Genomic DNA, 10,077 nt, shown 5'->3' on the forward strand with positions numbered 1-10,077 from the left:
AGTCTGTCTGTCTGTCTGTCTGTCTGTCTGTCTGTCTGTCTATCTGTCTGTCTGTCTGTCTGTCTCTCTCTTTCTCTCTCTCTCTCTCTCTCTCTCTCTCTCTCTCTCTCTCTCTCTCTCTCTCTCTCTCTCTCTCTCTCTCTCTCTCTCTCTCTCTCTCTCTCTCTCTCTCTCTCACACACACACACTCTCGCAGCTTCTCCCTGTCTTTCTTGCCTTCTCTTTCTCCACTTCTTCATCTATCCTCCGTCTCGCTACTTCTACCATCTCTCTCTTCATCCCTCCCTCCCTCCCTCTCTTTCCCTCCCTCTATCCATGTCCCCTGGCACACAAACACGCACGCACACTGGCGCCACGCACCCGGGCCGCGAAGGTCAGGGTCGGCGGTCAGCCGCACTGTGATGGGACGCCGGACAATGGGTGCCCGGCGCGCACAGTCAGGGTCCCATCGCCGCCCAACCGTGATACAGTCCAGAGCAACATCATGGTGCCTCAAAATGAACCCCAGCAAATGTGCTGTTCTCCGCTTCGCTAGATCTCGTGCCAATGTAGAACCGCCTGGGGTGTTTCACTTTTCACTTTTTTTCTCAGATTGTCTCTCCTCGATCGGATTCCCATTATTTCATCTTTTTAATAAAATTTGGTGGCAATTATTCGATTTTAAACTCGATTCTAAACGTCGCGATAATTCGCCAAAGTTTTCAATTTTTGTGCCGTTCGGCGTTGAAGTCACCCATGTTAGAGCAATTGCAAGTAGGGCACTAACACCAAGAAAATACGGCCGTGCAAGAGGTGGTATTAACCGGTATTTTATGACACTGTGAAGGTTGAATATGGTACCTGCGCTTCCATAAAAGTGTCGTCGCATATTCTGGTGCTCAGATTAACATACACAGACATAACTCATTATTCAGGACACGACAACTTAACAGTAAGCAAAACACTGGTACGTCAGTGACGGCAAAACATGTATTTCGGTACCGGGCCTCAACACCGTTTCTCATCGAACCCAGTCACAAGGTAGCCAGGGCTGCCTTTGTCATGTGTGGCACTGCACGCCTGTGCCTCTCCACAGCCTGCAGAAGCCACTGGAATTGGTCATGCCCCTTCACATGCTGAGCGAATGTTTTCAGAAGAGCGATGCCCCTCTCCGCGGTGTCGTTCACGACTTTCACTGTTTCACGAATTCCTTGCATAGGATGTACGCCTCGTGACCTTCCCACTCCCCAGGAGGCTTCGTCATCCACTCGTGGTCGACTCCCATCAGGTCAAACATCAGCCACGACGACGTGGTCACCAATTCTGACAGGCTGGTGGACTCATCCAGTGCGACCGATGGTGTCTGATCAGGCGCCGCGGAGCACGAGTTTGCGAGCAGGTTGACACATATGGCCTCCTTCTCCTCTTCTGTGACACGGCTGCTAAAGAGGCTGAATACTACAACTGATGGCTGCAGATACCACAAATGGCGCCGCATCACAGCGAGAGCAGCGTTCGCCACAGGTTGGTCCAACTGCCTATACCGCACCAGGCTACGGTACAGATTGAGGTCGTTAGCGGGGGCGTCCTCTGCAGTGTACAGCATCAAGTGTACAGCATCAAGATGTTCTTGTTCGCGGACCAGCTGGAGTACGATGAGCCAATGCAGGAGAAGGTGCAGCGGATGGCTCAGTTCCTGCTCCTCCTCTACGTCGTCGCGTGGCTGCGGGCCCCTGTTGCAGAGGACGCCCCCGCTAACGACCTCAACCTGTACCGTAGCCTGGTGCGGTATAGGCAGTTGGACCAATCAGTGGCGAACGCTGCTCTCGCTGTGATGCGGCGCCATTTGTGGTATCTGCAGCCATCAGTTGTAGTATTCAGCCTCTTTAGCAGCCGTGTCACAGAAGAGGAGAAGGAGGCCATATGTGTCAACCTGCTCGCAAACTCGTGCTCCGCGGCGCCTGATCAGACACCATCGGTCGCACTGGATGAGTCCACCAGCCTGTCAGAATTGGTGACCACGTCGTCGTGGCTGATGTTTGACCTGATGGGAGTCGACCACGAGTGGATGACGAAGCCTCCTGGGGAGTGGGAAGGTCACGAGGCGTACATCCTATGCAAGGAATTCGTAAAAACAGTGAAAGTCGTGAACGACACCGCGGAAAGGGGCATCGCTCTTCTGAAAACATTCGCTCAGCATGTGAAGGGGCAGGACCAGTTCCAGTGGCTTCTGCAGGCTGTGGAGAGGCACAGGCGTGCAGTGCCACACATGACAAAGGCAGCCCTGGCTACCCTGTGACTGGGTTCGATGAGAAACGGTGTTGAGGCCCGGTACCGAAATACATGTTTTGCCGTCACTGACGTACCAGTGTTTTGCTTACTGTTAAGTTGTCGTGTCCTGAATAATGAGTTATGTCTGTGTATGTTAATCTGAGCACCAGAATATGCGACGACACTTTTATGGAAGCGCAGGTACCATATTCAACCTTCACAGTGTCATAAAATACCGGTTAATACCACCTCTTGCACGGCCGTATTTTCTTGGTGTTAGTGCCCTACTTGCAATTGCTCTAACATGGGTGACTTCAACGCCGAACGGCAAAAAAATTGAAAACTTTGGCGAATTATCGCGACGTTTAGAATCGAGTTTAAAATCGAATAATTGCCACCAAATTTTATTAAAAAGATGAAATAATGGGAATCCGATCGAGGAGAGACAATCTGAGAAAAAAAGTGAAAAGTGAAACACCCTAGACTGATACACTCACAGCACGCGAGTGTCGTGTCATGTAAATCGACCCTGAAAATTGCACCAGCATTGTCATAATAAAAGCTGAGTTGTGTCGTTACGGCCACGCTAGTTTTCAAATCTGGCGACTGGCTGGCAAGATTCAGTGGTAAAATAGTGCTTGTATCAAAATATTACGGAGACGAGCATTTCGCTGACATTGGCTTGTGCAAACACTCATACTGCTCCAACCGCATGCAATGATGATGTTCATGATCAAATTCATTTCAGTGTATAAAAGGCAGCTTCGTTTGAAATCGTAAGGAAACTTGGTTATGATAAATATTACATATTGCACTCTCTCTCATGGTATAGGTTGTATAAATGGTGTAGGTTCAAATGAACCTACACCATTTTGTTGTTGGTATTCTGATTTAACTGATCCAGCCAGAATAATCCCAATTTTACCCATTCCTATACCGTGCCCTCCCCACGATCTTTTCCTCCGCTCCGCCAAACTGTCGCACCGAGCACAGCGCCGTGGTGGCGCGGCGGCTGGCTGGCTGGGTCCGTTTGAACACCCGCGGCGCCGCCCCAGCTCAGCCGACCGCCCCTGAAAACCGACACCGGCTGCTCTTGAATGGTTTCAGCCCGTCGTGACGCATTGCGCAACGCCGTCTCCTGGAGCTGCCGACGGACAGGTGAGGAAATCGCGGCCCGCCTCTGATCGCCGGCCAATTCGACGCACCACGGACACAAATGGCGCGCTCATGGCGCCGCGGCGACGAACTGCTCGAAATGACGGTCATAGAGCCGGACAGGCATGTATTCAGGGGCTTGAGAAATCCTTTATACCAGTGCTTTGGCGTTTTAAGCGTATAAATTCTTCTGCCGGCTCGGTGATGTCAGTTGTCAGTGAGAAAGGGGACTTTGAAGGATGACGTAGAATTTAATACAATAGAAATTTGCTTATTTCATATTGCATAATATAAGATAGGTTAATGGGCAAGCATTGTATTTGTCTGCGATTTGTTTTTTAGTATGGCGCCAATGTAGGTCACAATCCAGATGCCACATACTTCTTCAGTGCTTCTTTCACCAGCACGAGCACTATTGTCTCCATTCAACGAAGAATACCACAGCCAAGCAAATCCCGTTGCAAATATTGTGTGCAGTATATTTAACAACTTTAACTATATATAAGATTAAAATTTTGGCGTTAAGACGAGCATTACTTTTTTAAGTACTGACACTGGCAGTCTGACGAATAACGATAGGTACTGATAACAGTTATCAAAAGCTTGAATACCAAGGCTGCATTTGAATTGAGCAAATTTCGGAGTGAAGCGCACGATGAAAAGTGTCTTGCATTGCAAAGGGCAGCATGCGTGAGACTTTTTACGAATGAAGTCTTACCTATCCACATGTCTTGTTACTTTCTCATTCAAAAAGATAGCAGATTTTCGTATAGAGACCAGCCTGTAGTTGGATTTCTCTCACAAGTCCTTTCAACCCCGCATAAGTGCCGATGTGGTTACACTTGACTACAACATCGTGCCCCCAGGTATCCCTAACATGCACCAGACACAACGCAAAAACAGGTAAATTACTGATAGTCAAACACTACCAGTCAGGTTGTAGATAGTGCCTCTATGAGCACTATCTTCAATCTGTATTGCATTAGCAGTTATCAACCGGCCACGTGGTTTTTCCTGGGGCGTGACTCCAGCCTCCACCCGTTCTGGCATTCCCATGGCGGCCGGTAATGCCCGATTTTCCCCCGCGGAGCCTCCTCCTCACAATACGCATTGGTGCTCCGTGCTGTACGCAGTTCCCACAGCTGACTCGCCGCGCCGGCGGGCACCTGTAGCCATTGTCGATCGGAGCCCGGCGGGGGTCCTCCAGTGCGTCAGGACCACCTCATTTCGGGCCCTCTCCCCTCTCGTCCTAGCGGAGGGGAGCGATCGCCGGGCGCCCCTCCCCTCGCGCACCGAGCCTCGGGGCACCATCGGCCTGTTTATGAGTGCCGTGGAATTCTGCTGATATGCTGTAAACGACAAAAACACACCAGAGCGAGCGCGGCTGAATGATATATGACAATGATTTAAGGGAGATAATTGGTGTGTGCGAATAACAAACGTGAATAATATATTACTCGGTACAGTGATGACCATGAACAGAGAAGGCAAATAAATGCAAAACACCAATAACCAGGGGAATAGTTTCATGAGCTATGGAAAGCTATGTCTGCTATAGAAAGCAATTTCTGGCTGACCATTTTTTGACTGATGATGGTGTTATTAGACGACACAAAATAATTTTTCTGAGGCGTTTCATATTTTGTCTTTAAATCCTCGGAAGCTTTTTGTCTTCATGTGACATAAACTACACCCACATAGCCGAACAAAGGACATAGGTATCAAATGTTTATGACCTCTTCAAATACTCTTTAAATAGTTTTCGTTTTATTCTAAAAAAAAAGCTAAATTTCATGGAGTTCGGGCGTTGCGGGGAGGGGCCTTTGGAGGAGCCTTTGCCCCAAATGCCCCATTTGAATTCGCCAGCGAGACCGTGGGTGCTTGTCACTTTTTCATTTGCCCCGCATTGCGATGATAAAATGCATGACAAAAAAGTATTAAACAAATGTTTATTTTGTCACAAGCCGCATTTGCTAACAATATGTTAGTCAACGACAGGTAATACGGTGCACAATTTCAACCACTCAACAAACAACGCGTCTCCATCACCAATGATCATTTCGCTTATAACGCTGCAGAAATTCTCCCACACTGCCTGACGCTCGCGAATCCCCAGGGTCAGCTGTCGGCCGCCTCCGAGTGTCCCGTCGGCGACGCTCCCCAGCTGTCCTCCGCTCGCTCTCGGGGAGCCTGTTTACAGCCCCTGTGCTACCAGCGCGTCATAAAACGCCACCTCCGCGCGACGCGACGCCACGCGTAAATTTAGACGGATGTGTCAGCTTTACTACATCCAACCGGCGGAGACAGCGAGGGGGAGGTGGGGGGAGGCGGGGAGAGATGTCTGATGGTGCCTCCAGGAACGAATCAATCACCTGATTAATTGCGCCGTTCCGGCCCAAACTGGATTTAATGTCTGCCAATAAAAAAACGAGCCGAGCCGAGTCGTCATGCCGCCATCGGCTAACGTCGTTTTGTTCCGAGTATAAATGGCATTCGTGGTGTAAATGGGAGAATGTGCTGCGTTTTGTCTCGATAAGCCTTTGGGCGCCCGTTCGCGTTGGAAGTCGTTTGGTATGCGGATGATCCTGAGGCTGGCCGGTCGTTGATGCCAGCTTCTGTCGTTTTTATTGGTTATCTGATCTGGATTCTAGTTCCCTAAAGTGAATTTGTTTTTAAGGCTGGGGTTGCCGGGAATACCAAGTAAAGGGCAAACACAATTATTTTGAATGATAAGTAACTAAGTATTCTAAGCTTTATTGCAGTGACACATCACATCTAACGCCGAGGAAGGCACAATGTCGAGCCATGCACCGCCTCACACAACTACATGTGAGTCACCGAAGGTTTGTGTTCAATAGCTAAAACATTATCGTTCGATTTTTGTCTATCGAATAAGAAAACTGATAGTGTCTAATAAAGACAGTTACGCAAAAGCTGCTTCAGATCAGTACATCTCGACAGCCGGAAGACGACACTGTTATAATAGTCAAACGTTCAGGGCTCCTAGCTCATGAGAGTAACAATCGCTTAGCGATTTGAACCTGACAACAAGGATAATATTCAGCTTGATTTCGCTTAGATGCCCAATATGAATGCTGTGCCCTATAGTCAAATATTAATAAATAACGTTAATTAATAGGAGGTGTTGAAAGACTCACTCTTCTCGGAATGTCCTCATTTACCGCATACAGAAGCTTGCAACTTGAATTTCATACTTGTTCACGGGCATATGTTTTGCGCAGCCTCACAATGAAGTAAATAACAGGGCCTGAGAGTTTCGCTGTGAGTTTCGAATTCTGATTTTTCTTCTCACAATGTCAAGTTGAAGGAGCCCTCGAACGCCGGTGCGCCTGTCGCGCCACCCCGAACCCGCGGCGGCTGCGGAGACCTGTCGTTCAGGTCCTCTCCATGGGCGGCGCTGTGGTCGGCAGTCGAGCCTTTGTGCGGCCTGACTCACTCGGGCTTTTCAGCTGTCACTCAGCCACTGAAGGTTATCACCTCGTTTCCGGGATCATTCAAATATTCTAAGGAAAGCGTTCCTCCTGCAAGCATTTCCTGGGATGTTCGTGAATAAATTGGAAACCATTCAGCTGACTCAGTTCTGTTGTGCGGGAAAAATTATCAGAAACGTTGACATTTGAGATAGCCATAAAATCGTTTGAAACATCGATACCGGCCAGTGTCCTGCTAAAACTTGATGTTTTCGCACGGAAATAATAAAACAGACCTATTCTTATCACCGAAACCATCCAAAGGACATAACCAAAAACCATCTATTTAAATTGACGAAATTGGCAAGACGAGACATAGTTCGACGTTGGACAAGGTTTCAGAATAATTGTCTTTTCCTCGCTATCATTTGCATAATCTAACTATTGTTATTTTTCAACGTTGCTTAGGATCCATTTCTCCATTTTCCATGTCTCCACTTCTTGATTGCTATCTTTTTTTTGCTAAATGGATGCATCCCTGTTACCGTTATCTTAGTTTGAAAATTATGAACTGATTATGATGACAGGAGATGTGTGATTTATGCACAACACAAATGGAATATCAAACCAAATGCAAAGGCACTAAGCAGGCTCAGTACGAGCCAATACCATAAGAGTAAATAACGACTTCTGCCCATCTATCACTATTCGTTACATTCTATGTACACTAACTACATAGGCTAGCAGGCAAAGGCTAAATATTTTCAAATGATATCAGTCATACCTGTGCCATTTTTTTAAAACAAATTTAAAACATTTGTTTGCTCTATAAGATCATTTAATTTTTCTCTACTTCTTATCAGTTTCTTTTTTAGTGGGATATGCTTGGTTGGAGACGTCCATAAGACATCATTTATTTGTGTTTGGGAGTGATTGAGTTAAGCCTTTCTTACATAGCCTTCCCACTTCCAACATAATGCACCAGACGGCAGACCCTACATTATGTGACATGCTTATACAACCAGCAGTGCTCTTTGGTTGTGAAGCGAATATGATATGATTCGTTGTGCACCCGTTCTAATAACGCCAGTTGCGCTCTCCTCATGAACACAACAGATTCGTCACAGCATTGCCACGCTCACCCCTGGCAAGAATTCACGGACGTCACTCCTGTCTCATTTCTCCCCGACACTCTATTTTTCATCCTTAAATGTCTTGTATGTATAGGTTTAGGTTTAGGTTCTGTCTTACTATATATGCCCACCATCTGTAGGTGATGCGCTAGCGGGCTAGCCCAAAATGCATAACTCAGACGATCACTATAAAAATAAGCATATGAGTAACAAGAGCTCATGGGCATGGGTCGGTCCATTCCACCGCTATTTATGTCGTCCCCAACATTCTAGCGCACACCGTTCGATCGCTTAGCTGTTCATCATAATGCGCCGAGTACCGGTGTAACGGTCTGTAAGTGCCCGATACAGTGCCGCGCCTCCCATCGCCGCACCGGCCGCTGCGCCGCAAACGCCCTCCAACTACTCAGAGGCGCCACGAATACCGCGCTCCTAACGCCGCGCCATGAACGTCGAGAACAGCGGCTGCGGCTGTTTGGTAAGCAGTGCCACAGCGCTAGTGACCCGATTTCGCTCAGCGGGGTCGACCTTTTGGAATGCTCTGCTCCGTTAGCTCAGCGGCACGTATGTTTGACGTGGCCCGAGAAACTGGCCATTCTCGAAAGTTTGTTGGAGATTGGGAGGCTGGAGAGCAAGAAGTGACACCGCCGACCGGGTAAACAAGGCTGCGGAGTCTGAATGATAATGAATGCTGAGATACTGTAGTATCGCAACTTTAATGAAGAGGGCTTAGCTGCTTCTGTATAAAAGTTGATGGGATGAGGTACCGTAAATGCTAAAGCAGCTGTGTACGAATGATCCACTTACAAATAAAATCAAGAGTGTTCATATTATTGTATGCAACAAACATAATGTTGATGCTACCTACATGATAAAAGTTTGAAAAAAATGTTTTTTATTTGGTCCATTTTGAAATTTTGAAATGAAAAAGTTTCTCTGTAGCGCAAATAAGTACAATAACGAAGGGCAACGTTCGAAAAGCAGTATCGTGAGGGAACTGATCGTAGCCACTAGCCAGTGCCTTCGCTGCAATGCATCGGAACACCACTTCTAGGCTTTGGATGATGATGCATACATTGCATTCGGGTGAAACAATTAGATAGTTGAGTGGTCACACGCCTAAGCAGATACCTAACCAAAACACAATCAGTGTATTCGGCCCATGCATTAGCTTAGACCCGATGAAATTAAAGATGCTCTCAGACACGTTTCGTTTGCTGCAGAAAATAGCTCTAAAGTGTTATCGCTGTCAAGACCTCTCAGCCATGCAGTACTGATGTTGAACATCGCATTGTCACCGCAGTTTACTTTTACCGTGCACTCTTTCGGAATCCGAAGGCGAAGGGTGAAACCCTTCGCCTGCATAATTGCAATTCAACTGGCGTAACGGAGGCGCCCGGCGAGCAGCAGCAGCCGCCTGACAAGTCTGGGATAGACTGTGCCGCTGCACACGAGACTGCAATGAAACACAGGCAGCTATCTGAGAGATAGGCTGTGCCGCCGTGCACGGCGACTGCAGCGGCGCATAAGACAGCATCTGAGCAAACCCGTTTGGTGCGCGGCGGGTTAGTCTATGCAGTCAGGCTTCAGAGACTCCAGCGCAATGACTCGTGAATGCTGCACACAGGTGCGGCTCGGCGGTCTGCTGGCTAGTGACGGAAGCGCAGTGGTTGTGAGTGTGCATTTTGTGCAGCTATGATGTAATGAATTCAGTGGGCACAATCATATGACGCAGCTCCGACGGCGTGGTATATTGCTACTGAATGACAAAGCATATCCACCGGGGAACATTTGCAATTGAAATGTTCCTAACCTGTGCGACGTTAACAACAATGAAAGGGCATCGGCCGCTTGGGCTCGGCTACAAAGGCTAAGCAAACATTATCTTTTTTACTATTTTCTTTCAAATCTCTTGAGCAGATTGTTGTACCTAAACTGGAAGTACTTACGTGCATGCATACCTATTAACAGCGTCCTAATGTTACAAAGTCATTGATTGCCAGTTGAAGAGAGTGGCTCTCTCACCACTACATTGAAATTCTTCAGTTTAAACTAAACGTTTCGAAAACCTAACGACGAAGTAATTTTCAATGCAATCCTAGTCCAGA

Source organism: Amphibalanus amphitrite, unplaced genomic scaffold (assembly GCF_019059575.1).
Source record: "Amphibalanus amphitrite isolate SeventyFive unplaced genomic scaffold, NRLGWU_Aamphi_draft 000460F_arrow, whole genome shotgun sequence".
Taxonomy (NCBI): domain Eukaryota; kingdom Metazoa; phylum Arthropoda; class Thecostraca; order Balanomorpha; family Balanidae; genus Amphibalanus; species Amphibalanus amphitrite.